The following is a 14,627-nucleotide window of genomic DNA, read 5'->3' on the forward strand; positions in this document are numbered from 1 at the left end:
TTTTCTTCTCAATTTCAATATTTTTTTTTTATTTCAGTTGTTATTTTCTGTAGGAAACACTTGTAAGATCTACACAAGTTACCCATTGCTGAATTCAGAATGTTGTCTTCTTTTCAAAAATGTTTAGGTTACTGGGACCCAGCATTGGTTTCACACCCTTTTCAGTCAATGACTGGAAGGAGGCTAAAAGCACACAAAATCGTAAAAATGGGGTATGTCCCAGTAAAATGCCAAAATTGTGTTGAAAAATTGGGTTTTCTGATTCAAGTCTGCCTGTCCCTGAAAGCTGGGAAGCTGGTGATTTTAGCAGTGCAAACCCTTTGTTGATGCCAATTTCAGGGACAAAAACCACAAGCCTTCTTCTCCAGCCCTTTTTTCCATTTTTTTCTTTTTTAAAACAACATTTTTACTGTATTTTGGCTAATTTCTTGGTCTCCTTCAGGGGAACCCACAAAGTCTGGGTACCTCTAGAATCCCTAGGATGTTGGAAAAAAAGGACGCAAATTTGGCGTGGATAGCTTATGTGGACAAAAATCTATGAGGGCCTAAGCGCGCCCTGCCCCAAATAGCCAAAAAAATGCCTGGCACCTGAGGGGGAAAAGGCTGGCAGCGAAGGGGTTAAAATGCACTATTTTATTCCAATTTCTTCACTTAGCTTCAGATGAACTATTTTTCCCTCCCACCAACTCCTTTCAAAGTGCACCAGCCACCACTGCCTTGGGTGGGACAGATTGTTTTCGATTGCAGTATGGCAGATTGTTTTGGATTGCAGTGTGGTAGTTTGTTTTTGATTGGAGTGCAGCAGATTGCAGTGGGGTAGATTGTTTTGAATTGGAGTAGGGGAGATTGTTTTGAAGTGGAGTCGGGCAGATTGGAGTGGGGCAGATTGTTTTGGATCGAAGTGGGACAGATTGTTTTGGAGTGGTGCAGATTGTTTTTTATTATAGTGGGGCACATTGGAGTGAGACAGATTTGCTTGGGGTGGGTGGAGAGGATTGGAGTAGGATGAGTTAGAGTGGATTGGATTCGGGTGAGTGATTTGGACTGGAGTGAGGTGGATTAGTGTGGGTGAAGTGGTCTGGATGGGGTGGATTGTAGTGGGGAAGATTGGAGTGGGGTGGATTGAAGTGTACCGCAGGATTATGTGTTAAAGATTAATTTCAGAATTTACACATAATAAAGAAACACTGTTGATTTGCAATATTTTAAACGAGCTAATCGTCATCTTTTGAGAAGAGTGCCCACGAACAAAAGCAAAAGAAAACATGCGTGGAACGTGGGAAAAGACGATTTGGCAAAATAAAAGAAAGTTCGATTTAAATTTAAAACTTAACAGTTTTGGTTGTCCTGCTGGGCATGTTTTTGCCAGTCACAAGCCTTCTGTTTGCAGGGCACTAGAAGGTAAAAGGAAAAAATAGTACCTTGATCAGGTGGGGAGCAGCGGTCAGGCACTGATTAAGCTGAATCAATCAACGCTTGGTCGCTGCTCTACAGAGAGGAACGGAAATGATGCAAGACATGCCTTGATGAATTAGGAAACTGTAAAGAAGAGTGCCACATAAATAAAAAAATGGTGAGAGACATGCGGGCTCCAAGCCCTTTACTGAATACTACAGAGTCTATCAAGCGAGACCCTAAAAAGGTCAGTTAGTTAAAATAAACAAACATTGTTACTTCTAAATATCAATATTCCAAGGACGCCTAGATGGTCGTCAAGCAAAAAGTTCCTAGTGCATGGAGGGGCTTATGGTAGTTCTGAAGAGAGGCAAAGGACTTGGTCAGAGGGTGGCCTTGTTGGTGTGGTAGGGAAGCAATACCTCAAACATTATTACTGGGGTAGGGGAGCTTGCAATTCGAAGTAATGAAAATTATCACAAAGCAATCAAGTAATTTCACATCAAAATAACAAGCGTGCGGGCTGACAACCATGCTCTCAGCATCAACGAGCGCAGAGTGAAGTGAATTTTACCATCCTCTGTGCATTTTTATTGCGGGGCTCATTTACATTTGACTTGGCGCGCAGAACGAGTGAGAACCAGGTCAATAGAAACAAAAATCATCTATTTAAAAAGTTTAGTTTCACGTGGGCCTGTTGTCCTTACTTCTTTCAGAATAGCTTTTGAACCTCTGTCCTGTGTGTGTCTGTGACTGTCACGTGAAAAGGCAGTCAGGGCATCCAGGTGGACCCCATGTCACCTGGGGCACCGCCCACCAGTGCTGGAGTTTTAAACAGCACCCGGTTGCATTTTGGGACTTGTGCCTTTTCAATGTGAGCTCAAAGACGGGAGCCTGTGAAATTCTATTGGCTAAAAAATATTAACAGCGGAATGTGAATAGGCCACACAAGACATGACGTCACTGGAAAGCTAAACAGTATGTTGGGGAGACTGGGTGCGGCAATAGGGCTGATGTCATGAATACGTGCAACTCCTCAGTTATTTTTGAATGAACTGCTCATTCATTAGATCCCACCCAAAGAAATGACCCCACCAGTATGAACACTTGTTTCATTAGAAAATGATGGAGTCACATTGCCTATGTAGAGCAGGTGCTTATACCTTGGTTGGAAGTCATTGCTCGGAGAGTGTTGTCTTTTAAGGTGATTGCACTAGGTCCGAGCAGGTGGGAGAAGACTTGTGCAGTGACTGAGTAAGAGAGATAACCTTCAATTACCACATCACCCTCCCGACATTGTAATCATGTCCATGAAATGGTTTATCAACTCGACTTTCCACACTGAGGAGACTCAGGGTTTCGGTGCTCATGAAGTGCACAGACACTCTAAGAGCAACAGGTAGCGTGGCCGAGCGGTCTAAGGCGCTGGATTAAGGCTCCAGTCTCTTTGGAGGCTTGGGTTCAAATCCCACCGCTGCCAGAGATGGATTTTTACAGATCTTAATGACGCATCTCCCTTCTGACCCTTCAATTTGCATAAACAGTGACTCTACCAATAGGTCCCTAATTTTAAAACTCTTTTACAGTCTCCTTCTAAGTAAACTCCTAAACCGTGGACTCCAAGAAATCGGCTGATTGGCGCTGCTGTTGTTTTGCTTCATTCTGCTTAGATCACCTTCAAATGGAAGGTTTAACAAATCATTTGTTCTCCCCACGCGGTCACCCGCTCTTCTCTCTGCAAAATAAAATCGAACCTCTGTTAAATAAAGATTTAAAGTAAATTATCTATCTTCCCAAATAAAGTTGGTAAATGTGTTCTTCACAGTTATTTTAAAAATCAGGTTTAAAATAAACAACAGAGGTAGTCAGCAGGATTCAAACCCGTGCAGGGAACCCCCAAAGGATTTCAAGCCCATCACCTTAACCACTCGGCCATAACTACCAGCTCTCATTGAGCTATACCGAAACTTTATATCACAACAAAATTGTGCAAAACGGCCGTGCAGACCTATATATGACTCCATTTCGTAGGATCTCTAACTGTGTGCAAAGGGCACATTGCTATGTTTCTGTCTAAGCTTTGCTTTAGGTCTGAGGTCTTAAGAACCAAAGCAGGCTCCACGCACACTTGCCTGCACAAAAAAACAAGCATTTGCAATGCGAAAGGTCTCACATTTGTGAGAGTTAGAGCTATTGGCGTTGCAAATGACAATGTCTTTTACCTAGGTTTTGGTTTTCTTTGGGAAAATTTGATGTGTCCACGTTGTGTTTTGGGGCACTTCCTGTCGCGGGCGCTAGGCCTACCCACACAAGTGAGGTAAAAAATGTTATCGGGAGACTTGGGGAAACATAGAATAGCAAAACAAGAGTTACTGCCCCTTGTCTTTATCTACATTTTTTCCTTCCAAATATAAGACAGTGTGTAAAAAAGACGTCTATTTGAGAAATGCCCTTTAATTCGCATGCTAGTGTGGGCACCCCAGAATTCAGAGATGTGCAAATAACCACTGCTCCTTCACTCCTTATCTTGTGCCCATTTTGGAAATAGAAAGGTTTTCTTGATACCTATTTTTCACTCTATATACTTCGGCAAATTAATTGCAGTATACCCGGTATAGAATGAAAACCCACTGCAAGGTGCAGCTCATTTATTTTCTCTGGATACCTAGGGTTCTTGATGAACCTACAAGCCCTATATATCCCCGCAACCAGAAGAGTCCAGCAGGCGTAATGGTATATTGCTTTCAAAAATCTGACATTGCAGAAAAAAGTTACAGAGTAAAACGTAGAGGAAAATGGCTGTTTTTTTCTTCTCAATTTCAATATTTTTTTTTTTATTTCAGTTGATATTTTCTGTAGGAAACACTTGTAAGATCTACACAAGTTACCCATTGCTGAATTCAGAATGTTGTCTTCTTTTCAAAAATGTTTAGGTTACTGGGACCCAGCATTGGTTTCACACCCATTTCTGTCACTGACTGGAAGGAGGCTAAAAGCACACAAAATCGTAAAAATGGGGTATGTCCCAGTAAAATGCCAAAATTGTGTTGAAAAATTGGGTTTTCTGATTCAAGTCTGCCTGTCCCTGAAAGCTGGGAAGCTGGTGATTTTAGCAGTGCAAACCCTTTGTTGATGCCAATTTCAGGGACAAAAACCACAAGCCTTCTTCTCCAGCCCTTTTTTCCATTTTTTTCTTTTTTAAAACAACATTTTTACTGTATTTTGGCTAATTTCTTGGTCTCCTTCAGGGGAACCCACAAAGTCTGGGTACCTCTAGAATCCCTAGGATGTTGGAAAAAAAGGACGCAAATTTGGCGTGGATAGCTTATGTGGACAAAAATCTATGAGGGCCTAAGCGCGCCCTGCCCCAAATAGCCAAAAAAATGCCTGGCACCTGAGGGGGAAAAGGCTGGCAGCGAAGGGGTTAAAATGCACTATTTTATTCCAATTTCTTCACTTAGCTTCAGATGAACTATTTTTCCCTCCCACCAACTCCTTTCAAAGTGCACCAGCCACCACTGCCTTGGGTGGGACAGATTGTTTTCGATTGCAGTATGGCAGATTGTTTTGGATTGCAGTGTGGTAGTTTGTTTATGATTGGAGTGCAGCAGATTGCAGTGGGGTAGATTGTTTTGAATTGGAGTAGGGGAGATTGTTTTGAAGTAGAGTGGGGCAGATTGTTTTGGATCGAAGTGGGACAGATTGTTTTGGAGTGGTGCAGATTGTTTTTTATTATAGTGGGGCACATTGGAGTGAGACAGATTTGCTTGGGGTGGGTGGAGAGGATTGGAGTAGGATGAGTTAGAGTGGATTGGATTCGGGTGAGTGATTTGGACTGGAGTGAGGTGGATTAGTGTGGGTGAAGTGGTCTGGATGGGGTGGATTGTAGTGGGGAAGATTGGAGTGGGGTGGATTGAAGTGTACCGCAGGATTATGTGTTAAAGATTAATTTCAGAATTTACACATAATAAAGAAACACTGTTGATTTGCAATATTTTAAACGAGCTAATCGTCATCTTTTGAGAAGAGTGCCCACGAACAAAAGCAAAAGAAAACATGCGTGGAACGTGGGAAAAGACGATTTGGCAAAATAAAAGAAAGTTCGATTTAAATTTAAAACTTAACAGTTTTGGTTGTCCTGCTGGGCATGTTTTTGCCAGTCACAAGCCTTCTGTTTGCAGGGCACTAGAAGGTAAAAGGAAAAAATAGTACCTTGATCAGGTGGGGAGCAGCGGTCAGGCACTGATTAAGCTGAATCAATCAACGCTTGGTCGCTGCTCTACAGAGAGGAACGGAAATGATGCAAGACATGCCTTGATGAATTAGGAAACTGTAAAGAAGAGTGCCACATAAATAAAAAAATGGTGAGAGACATGCGGGCTCCAAGCCCTTTACTGAATGCTACAGAGTCTATCAAGCGAGACCCTAAAAAGGTCAGTTAGTTAAAATAAACAAACATTGTTACTTCTAAATATCAATATTCCAAGGACGCCTAGATGGTCGTCAAGCAAAAAGTTCCTAGTGCATGGAGGGGCTTATGGTAGTTCTGAAGAGAGGCAAAGGACTTGGTCAGAGGGTGGCCTTGTTGGTGTGGTAGGGAAGCAATACCTCAAACGTTATTACTGGGGTAGGGGAGCTTGCAATTCGGAGTAATGAAAATTATCACAAAGCAATCAAGTAATTCCACATCAAAATAACAAGCGTGCGGGCTGACAACCATGCTCTCAGCATCAACGAGCGCAGAGTGAAGTGAATTTTACCATCCTCTGTGCATTTTTATTGCGGGGCTCATTTACATTTGACTTGGCGCGCAGAACGAATGAGAACCAGGTCAATAGAAACAAAAATCATCTATTTAAAAAGTTTAGTTTCACGTGGGCCTGTTGTGCTTACTTCTTTCAGAATAGCTTTTGAACCTCTGTCCTGTGTGTGTCTGTGACTGTCACGTGAAAGGCAGTCAGAGCATCCAGGTGGGCCCCATGTCACCTGGGGCACCGCCCACCAGTGCTGGAGTTTTAAACAGCACCCGGTTGCATTTTGGGACTTGTGCCTTTTCAATGTGAGCTCAAAGACGGGAGCCTGTGAAATTCTATTGGCTAAAAAATATTAACAGCGGAATGTGAATAGGCCACACAAGACATGACGTCACTGGAAAGCTAAACAGTATGTTGGGGAGACTGGGTGCGGCAATAGGGCTGATGTCATGAATACGTGCAACTCCTCAGTTATTTTTGAATGAACTGCTCATTCATTAGATCCCACCCAAAGAAATGAGCCCACCAGTATGAACACTTGTTTCATTAGAAAATGATGGAGTCACATTGCCTATGTAGAGCAGGTGCTTATACCTTGGTTGGAAGTCATTGCTCGGAGAGTGTTGTCTTTTAAGGTGATTGCACTAGGTCCGAGCAGGTGGGAGAAGACTTGTGCAGTGACTGAGTAAGAGAGATAACCTTCAATTACCACATCACCCTCCCGACATTGTAATCATGTCCATGAAATGGTTTATCAACTCGACTTTCCACACTCAGTGAGGAGGCTCAGGGTTGCGGTGCTCATCAAGTGCACAGACACACTGAGAGCAGCAGGTAGCGTGGCCGAGCGGTCTAAGGCGCTGGATTAAGGCTCCAGTCTCTTTGGAGGCGTGGGTTCAAATCCCACCGCTGCCAGAGATGGATTTTTACAGATCTTAATGACGCATCTCCCTTCTGACCCTTCAATTTGCTTAAACAGTGACTCTACCAATAGGTCCCTAATTTTAAAACTCTTTTACAGTCTCCTTCTAAGTAAACTCCTAAACCGTGGACTCCAAGAAATCGGCTGATTGGCGCTGCTGTTGTTTTGCTTCATTCTGCTTAGATCACCTACCGATGGAAGGTTTAACAAATCATTTGTTCTCCCCACGCGGTCACCCGCTCTTCTCTCTGCAAAATAAAATCGAACCTCTGTTAAATAAAGATTTAAAGTAAATTATCTATCTTCCCAAATAAAGTTGGTAAATGTGTTCTTCACAGTTATTTTAAAAATCAGGTTTAAAATAAACAACAGAGGAAGTCAGCAGGATTCAAACCCGTGCAGGGAACCCCCAAAGGATTTCAAGCCCATCACCTTAACCACTCGGCCATAACTACCAACTCTCATTGAGCTCTACCGAAACTTTATATCACAACAAAATTGTGCAAAATGGCCGTGCAGACCTATATATGACTCCATTTAGTAGGATCTCTAACTGTGTGCAAAGGGCACATTGCTATGTTTCTGTCTAAGCTTTGCTTTAGGTCTGAGGTCTTAAGAACCAAAGCAGGCTCCATGCACACTTGCCTGCACAAAAAAACAAGCATTTGCAATGCGAAAGGTCTCACATTTGTGAGAGTTAGAGCTATTGGCGTTGCAAATGACAATGTCTTTTACCTAGGTTTTGGTTTTCTTTGGGAAAATTTGATGTGTCCACGTTGTGTTTTGGGGCACTTCCTGTCGCGGGCGCTAGGCCTACCCACACAAGTGAGGTAAAAAATGTTATCGGGAGACTTGGGGAAACATAGAATAGCAAAACAAGAGTTACTGCCCCTTGTCTTTATCTACATTTTTTCCTTCCAAATATAAGACAGTGTGTAAAAAAGACGTCTATTTGAGAAATGCCCTTTAATTCGCATGCTAGTGTGGGCACCCCAGAATTCAGAGATGTGCAAATAACCACTGCTCCTTCACTCCTTATCTTGTGCCCATTTTGGAAATAGAAAGGTTTTCTTGATACCTATTTTTCACTCTATATACTTCGGCAAATTAATTGCAGTATACCCGGTATAGAATGAAAACCCACTGCAAGGTGCAGCTCATTTATTTTCTCTGGATACCTAGGGTTCTTGATGAACCTACAAGCCCTATATATCCCCGCAACCAGAAGAGTCCAGCAGGCGTAATGGTATATTGCTTTCAAAAATCTGACATTGCAGAAAAAAGTTACAGAGTAAAACGTAGAGGAAAATGGCTGTTTTTTTCTTCTCAATTTCAATATTTTTTTTTTATTTCAGTTGTTATTTTCTGTAGGAAACACTTGTAAGATCTACACAAGTTACCCATTGCTGAATTCAGAATGTTGTCTTCTTTTCAAAAATGTTTAGGTTACTGGGACCCAGCATTGGTTTCACACCCATTTCTGTCACTGACTGGAAGGAGGCTAAAAGCACACAAAATCGTAAAAATGGGGTATGTCCCAGTAAAATGCCAAAATTGTGTTGAAAAATTGGGTTTTCTGATTCAAGTCTGCCTGTCCCTGAAAGCTGGGAAGCTGGTGATTTTAGCAGTGCAAACCCTTTGTTGATGCCAATTTCAGGGACAAAAACCACAAGCCTTCTTCTCCAGCCCTTTTTTCCATTTTTTCTTTTTTAAAACAAAATTTTTACTGTATTTTGGCTAATTTCTTGGTCTCCTTCAGGGGAACCCACAAAGTCTGGGTACCTCTAGAATCCCTAGGATGTTGGAAAAAAGGACGCAAATTTGGCATGGATAGCTTATGTGGACAAAAATCTATGAGGGCCTAAGCGCGCCCTGCCCCAAATAGCCAAAAAAATGCCTGGCACCTGAGGGGGAAAAGGCTGGCAGCGAAGGGGTTAAAATGCACTATTTTATTCCAATTTCTTCACTTAGCTTCAGATGAACTATTTTTCCCTCCCACCAACTCCTTCCAAAGTGCACCAGCCACCACTGCCTTGGGTGGGACAGATTGTTTTCGATTGCAGTATGGCAGATTGTTTTGGATTGCAGTGTGGTAGTTTGTTTTTGATTGGAGTGCAGCAGATTGCAGTGGGGTAGATTGTTTTGAATTGGAGTAGGGGAGATTGTTTTGAAGTGGAGTGGGGCAGATTGTTTTGGATCGAAGTGGGACAGGTTGTTTTGGAGTGGTGCAGATTGTTTTTTATTATAGTGGGGCACATTGGAGTGAGACAGATTTGCTTGGGGTGGGTGGAGAGGATTGGAGTAGGATGAGTTAGAGTGGATTGGATTCGGGTGAGTGATTTGGACTGGAGTGAGGTGGATTAGTGTGGGTGAAGTGGTCTGGATGGGGTGGATTGTAGTGGGGAAGATTGGAGTGGGGTGGATTGAAGTGTACCGCAGGATTATGTGTTAAAGATTAATTTCAGAATTTACACATAATAAAGAAACACTGTTGATTTGCAATATTTTAAACGAGCTAATCGTCATCTTTTGAGAAGAGTGCCCACGAACAAAAGCAAAAGAAAACATGCGTGGAACGTGGGAAAAGACGATTTGGCAAAATAAAAGAAAGTTCGATTTAAATTTAAAACTTAACAGTTTTGGTTGTCCTGCTGGGCATGTTTTTGCCAGTCACAAGCCTTCTGTTTGCAGGGCACTAGAAGGTAAAAGGAAAAAATAGTACCTTGATCAGGTGGGGAGCAGCGGTCAGGCACTGATTAAGCTGAATCAATCAACGCTTGGTCGCTGCTCTACAGAGAGGAACGGAAATGATGCAAGACATGCCTTGATGAATTAGGAAACTGTAAAGAAGAGTGCCACATAAATAAAAAAATGGTGAGAGACATGCGGGCTCCAAGCCCTTTACTGAATACTACAGAGTCTATCAAGCGAGACCCTAAAAAGGTCAGTTAGTTAAAATAAACAAACATTGTTACTTCTAAATATCAATATTCCAAGGACGCCTAGATGGTCGTCAAGCAAAAAGTTCCTAGTGCATGGAGGGGCTTATGGTAGTTCTGAAGAGAGGCAAAGGACTTGGTCAGAGGGTGGCCTTGTTGGTGTGGTAGGGAAGCAATACCTCAAACATTATTACTGGGGTAGGGGAGCTTGCAATTCGGAGTAATTAAAATTATCACAAAGCAATCAAGTAATTCCACATCAAAATAACAAGCGTGCGGGCTGACAACCATGCTCTCAGCATCAACGAGCGCAGAGTGAAGTGAATTTTACCATCCTCTGTGCATTTTTATTGCGGGGCTCATTTACATTTAACTTGGCGCGCAGAACGAGTGAGAACCAGGTCAATAGAAACAAAAATCATCTATTTAAAAAGTTTAGTTTCACGTGGGCCTGTTGTGCTTACTTCTTTCAGAATAGCTTTTGAACCTCTGTCCTGTGTGTGTCTGTGACTGTCACGTGAAAAGGCAGTCAGGGCATCCAGGTGGACCCCATGTCACCTGGGGCACCGCCCACCAGTGCTGGAGTTTTAAACAGCACCCGGTTGCATTTTGGGACTTGTGCCTTTTCAATGTGAGCTCAAAGACGGGAGCCTGTGAAATTCTATTGGCTAAAAAATATTAACAGCGGAATGTGAATAGGCCACACAAGACATGACGTCACTGGAAAGCTAAACAGTATGTTGGGGAGACTGGGTGCGGCAATAGGGCTGATGTCATGAATACGTGCAACTCCTCAGTTATTTTTGAATGAACTGCTCATTCATTAGATCCCACCCAAAGAAATGAGCCCACCAGTATGAACACTTGTTTCATTAGAAAATGATGGAGTCACATTGCCTATGTAGAGCAGGTGCTTATACCTTGGTTGGAAGTCATTGCTCGGAGAGTGTTGTCTTTTAAGGTGATTGCACTAGGTCCGAGCAGGTGGGAGAAGACTTGTGCAGTGACTGAGTAAGAGAGATAACCTTCAATTACCACATCACCCTCCCGACATTGTAATCATGTCCATGAAATGGTTTATCAACTCGACTTTCCACACCAAGTGAGGAGACTCAGGGTTACGGTGCTCATGAAGTGCACAGACACACTGAGAGCAACAGGTAGCGTGGCCGAGCGGTCTAAGGCGCTGGATTAAGGCTCCAGTCTCTTTGGAGGCGTGGGTTCAAATCCCACCGCTGCCAGAGATGGATTTTTACAGATCTTAATGACGCATCTCCCTTCTGACCCTTCAATTTGCATAAACAGTGACTCTACCAATAGGTCCCTAATTTTAAAACTCTTTTACAGTCTCCTTCTAAGTAAACTCCTAAACCGTGGACTCCAAGAAATCGGCTGATTGGCGCTGCTGTTGTTTTGCTTCATTCTGCTTAGATCACCTTCAAATGGAAGGTTTAACAAATAATTTGTTCTCCCCACGCGGTCACCCGCTCTTCTCTCTGCAAAATAAAATCGAACCTCTGTTAAATAAAGATTTAAAGTAAATTATCTATCTTCCCAAATAAAGTTGGTAAATGTGTTCTTCACAGTTATTTTAAAAATCAGGTTTAAAATAAACAACAGAGGTAGTCAGCAGGATTCAAACCCGTGCAGGGAACCCCCAAAGGATTTCAAGCCCATCACCTTAACCACTCGGCCATAACTACCAGCTCTCATTGAGCTCTACCGAAACTTTATATCACAACAAAATTGTGCAAAATGGCCGTGCAGCCCTATATATGACTCCATTTAGTAGGATCTCTAACTGTGTGCAAAGGGCACATTGCTATGTTTCTGTCTAAGCTTTGCTTTAGGTCTGAGGTCTTAAGAACCAAAGCAGGCTCCACGCACACTTGCCTGCACAAAAAAACAAGCATTTGCAATGCGAAAGGTCTCACATTTGTGAGAGTTAGAGCTATTGGCGTTGCAAATGACAATGTCTTTTACCTAGGTTTTGGTTTTCTTTGGGAAAATTTGATGTGTCCACGTTGTGTTTTGGGGCACTTCCTGTCGCGGGCGCTAGGCCTACCCACACAAGTGAGGTAAAAAATGTTATTGGGAGACTTGGGGAAACATAGAATAGCAAAACAAGAGTTACTGCCCCTTGTCTTTATCTACATTTTTTCCTTCCAAATATAAGACAGTGTGTAAAAAAGACGTCTATTTGAGAAATGCCCTTTAATTTGCATGCTAGTGTGGGCACCCCAGAATTCAGAGATGTGCAAATAACCACTGCTCCTTCACTCCTTATCTTGTGCCCATTTTGGAAATAGAAAGGTTTTCTTGATACCTATTTTTCACTCTATATACTTCGGCAAATTAATTGCAGTATACCCGGTATAGAATGAAAACCCACTGCAAGGTGCAGCTCATTTATTTTCTCTGGATACCTAGGGTTCTTGATGAACCTACAAGCCCTATATATCCCCGCAACCAGAAGAGTCCAGCAGGCGTAATGGTATATTGCTTTCAAAAATCTGACATTGCAGAAAAAAGTTACAGAGTAAAACGTAGAGGAAAATGGCTGTTTTTTTCTTCTCAATTTCAATATTTTTTTTTTATTTCAGTTGTTATTTTCTGTAGGAAACACTTGTAAGATCTACACAAGTTACCCATTGCTGAATTCAGAATGTTGTCTTCTTTTCAAAAATGTTTAGGTTACTGGGACCCAGCATTGGTTTCACACCCATTTCTGTCACTGACTGGAAGGAGGCTAAAAGCACACAAAATCGTAAAAATGGGGTATGTCCCAGTAAAATGCCAAAATTGTGTTGAAAAATTGGGTTTTCTGATTCAAGTCTGCCTGTCCCTGAAAGCTGGGAAGCTGGTGATTTTAGCAGTGCAAACCCTTTGTTGATGCCAATTTCAGGGACAAAAACCACAAGCCTTCTTCTCCAGCCCTTTTTTCCATTTTTTTCTTTTTTAAAACAAAATTTTTACTGTATTTTGGCTAATTTCTTGGTCTCCTTCAGGGGAACCCACAAAGTCTGGGTACCTCTAGAATCCCTAGGATGTTGGAAAAAAAGGACGCAAATTTGGCGTGGATAGCTTATGTGGACAAAAATCTATGAGGGCCTAAGCGCGCCCTGCCCCAAATAGCCCAAAAAATGCCTGGCACCTGAGGGGGAAAAGGCTGGCAGCGAAGGGGTTAAAATGCACTATTTTATTCCAATTTCTTCACTTAGCTTCAGATGAACTATTTTTCCCTCCCACCAACTCCTTTCAAAGTGCACCAGCCACCACTGCCTTGGGTGGGACAGATTGTTTTCGATTGCAGTATGGCAGATTGTTTTGGATTGCAGTGTGGTAGTTTGTTTTTGATTGGAGTGCAGCAGATTGCAGTGGGGTAGATTGTTTTGAATTGGAGTAGGGGAGATTGTTTTGAAGTGGAGTCGGGCAGATTGGAGTGGGGCAGATTGTTTTGGATCGAAGTGGGACAGATTGTTTTGGAGTGGTGCAGATTGTTTTTTATTATAGTGGGGCACATTGGAGTGAGACAGATTTGCTTGGGGTGGGTGGAGAGGATTGGAGTAGGATGAGTTAGAGTGGATTGGATTCGGGTGAGTGATTTGGACTGGAGTGAGGTGGATTAGTGTGGGTGAAGTGGTCTGGATGGGGTGGATTGTAGTGGGGAAGATTGGAGTGGGGTGGATTGAAGTGTACCGCAGGATTATGTGTTAAAGATTAATTTCAGAATTTACACATAATAAAGAAACACTGTTGATTTGCAATATTTTAAACGAGCTAATCGTCATCTTTTGAGAAGAGTGCCCACGAACAAAAGCAAAAGAAAACATGCGTGGAACGTGGGAAAAGACGATTTGGCAAAATAAAAGAAAGTTCGATTTAAATTTAAAACTTAACAGTTTTGGTTGTCCTGCTGGGCATGTTTTTGCCAGTCACAAGCCTTCTGTTTGCAGGGCACTAGAAGGTAAAAGGAAAAAATAGTACCTTGATCAGGTGGGGAGCAGCGGTCAGGCACTGATTAAGCTGAATCAATCAACGCTTGGTCGCTGCTCTACAGAGAGGAACGGAAATGATGCAAGACATGCCTTGATGAATTAGGAAACTGTAAAGAAGAGTGCCACATAAATAAAAAAATGGTGAGAGACATGCGGGCTCCAAGCCCTTTACTGAATGCTACAGAGTCTATCAAGCGAGACCCTAAAAAGGTCAGTTAGTTAAAATAAACAAACATTGTTACTTCTAAATATCAATATTCCAAGGACGCCTAGATGGTCGTCAAGCAAAAAGTTCCTAGTGCATGGAGGGCCTTATGGTAGTTCTGAAGAGAGGCAAAGGACTTGGTCAGAGGGTGGCCTTGTTGGTGTGGTAGGGAAGCAATACCTCAAACGTTATTACTGGGGTAGGGGAGCTTGCAATTCGGAGTAATGAAAATTATCACAAAGCAATCAAGTAATTCCACATCAAAATAACAAGCGTGCGGGCTGACAACCATGCTCTCAGCATCAACGAGCGCAGAGTGAAGTGAATTTTACCATCCTCTGTGCATTTTTATTGCGGGGCTCATTTACATTTGACTTGGCGCGCAGAACGAGTGAGAACCAGGTCAATAGAAAC

The 14,627-nt window shown here is 42.5% G+C and overlaps 3 non-coding genes across 3 annotated transcripts; all 3 read left to right on the forward strand.

The window, feature by feature from the left end:
- Nucleotides 1-2,793: 2,793 nt before the first annotated feature.
- Nucleotides 2,794-2,875, forward strand: TRNAL-AAG (transfer RNA leucine (anticodon AAG)). Its single transcript has one exon. It is a non-coding gene; the product is annotated as a tRNA-Leu (tRNA).
- A 4,107-nt stretch (nucleotides 2,876-6,982) lies between these two features.
- Nucleotides 6,983-7,064, forward strand: TRNAL-AAG (transfer RNA leucine (anticodon AAG)). Its single transcript has one exon. It is a non-coding gene; the product is annotated as a tRNA-Leu (tRNA).
- A 4,105-nt stretch (nucleotides 7,065-11,169) lies between these two features.
- TRNAL-AAG (transfer RNA leucine (anticodon AAG)) lies at nucleotides 11,170-11,251 on the forward strand. The gene has a single exon. It is a non-coding gene; the product is annotated as a tRNA-Leu (tRNA).
- Nucleotides 11,252-14,627: the final 3,376 nt, after the last annotated feature.

The sequence above is a fragment of the Pleurodeles waltl genome, chromosome 12 (assembly GCF_031143425.1).
Source record: "Pleurodeles waltl isolate 20211129_DDA chromosome 12, aPleWal1.hap1.20221129, whole genome shotgun sequence".
Lineage (NCBI taxonomy): Eukaryota > Metazoa > Chordata > Amphibia > Caudata > Salamandridae > Pleurodeles > Pleurodeles waltl.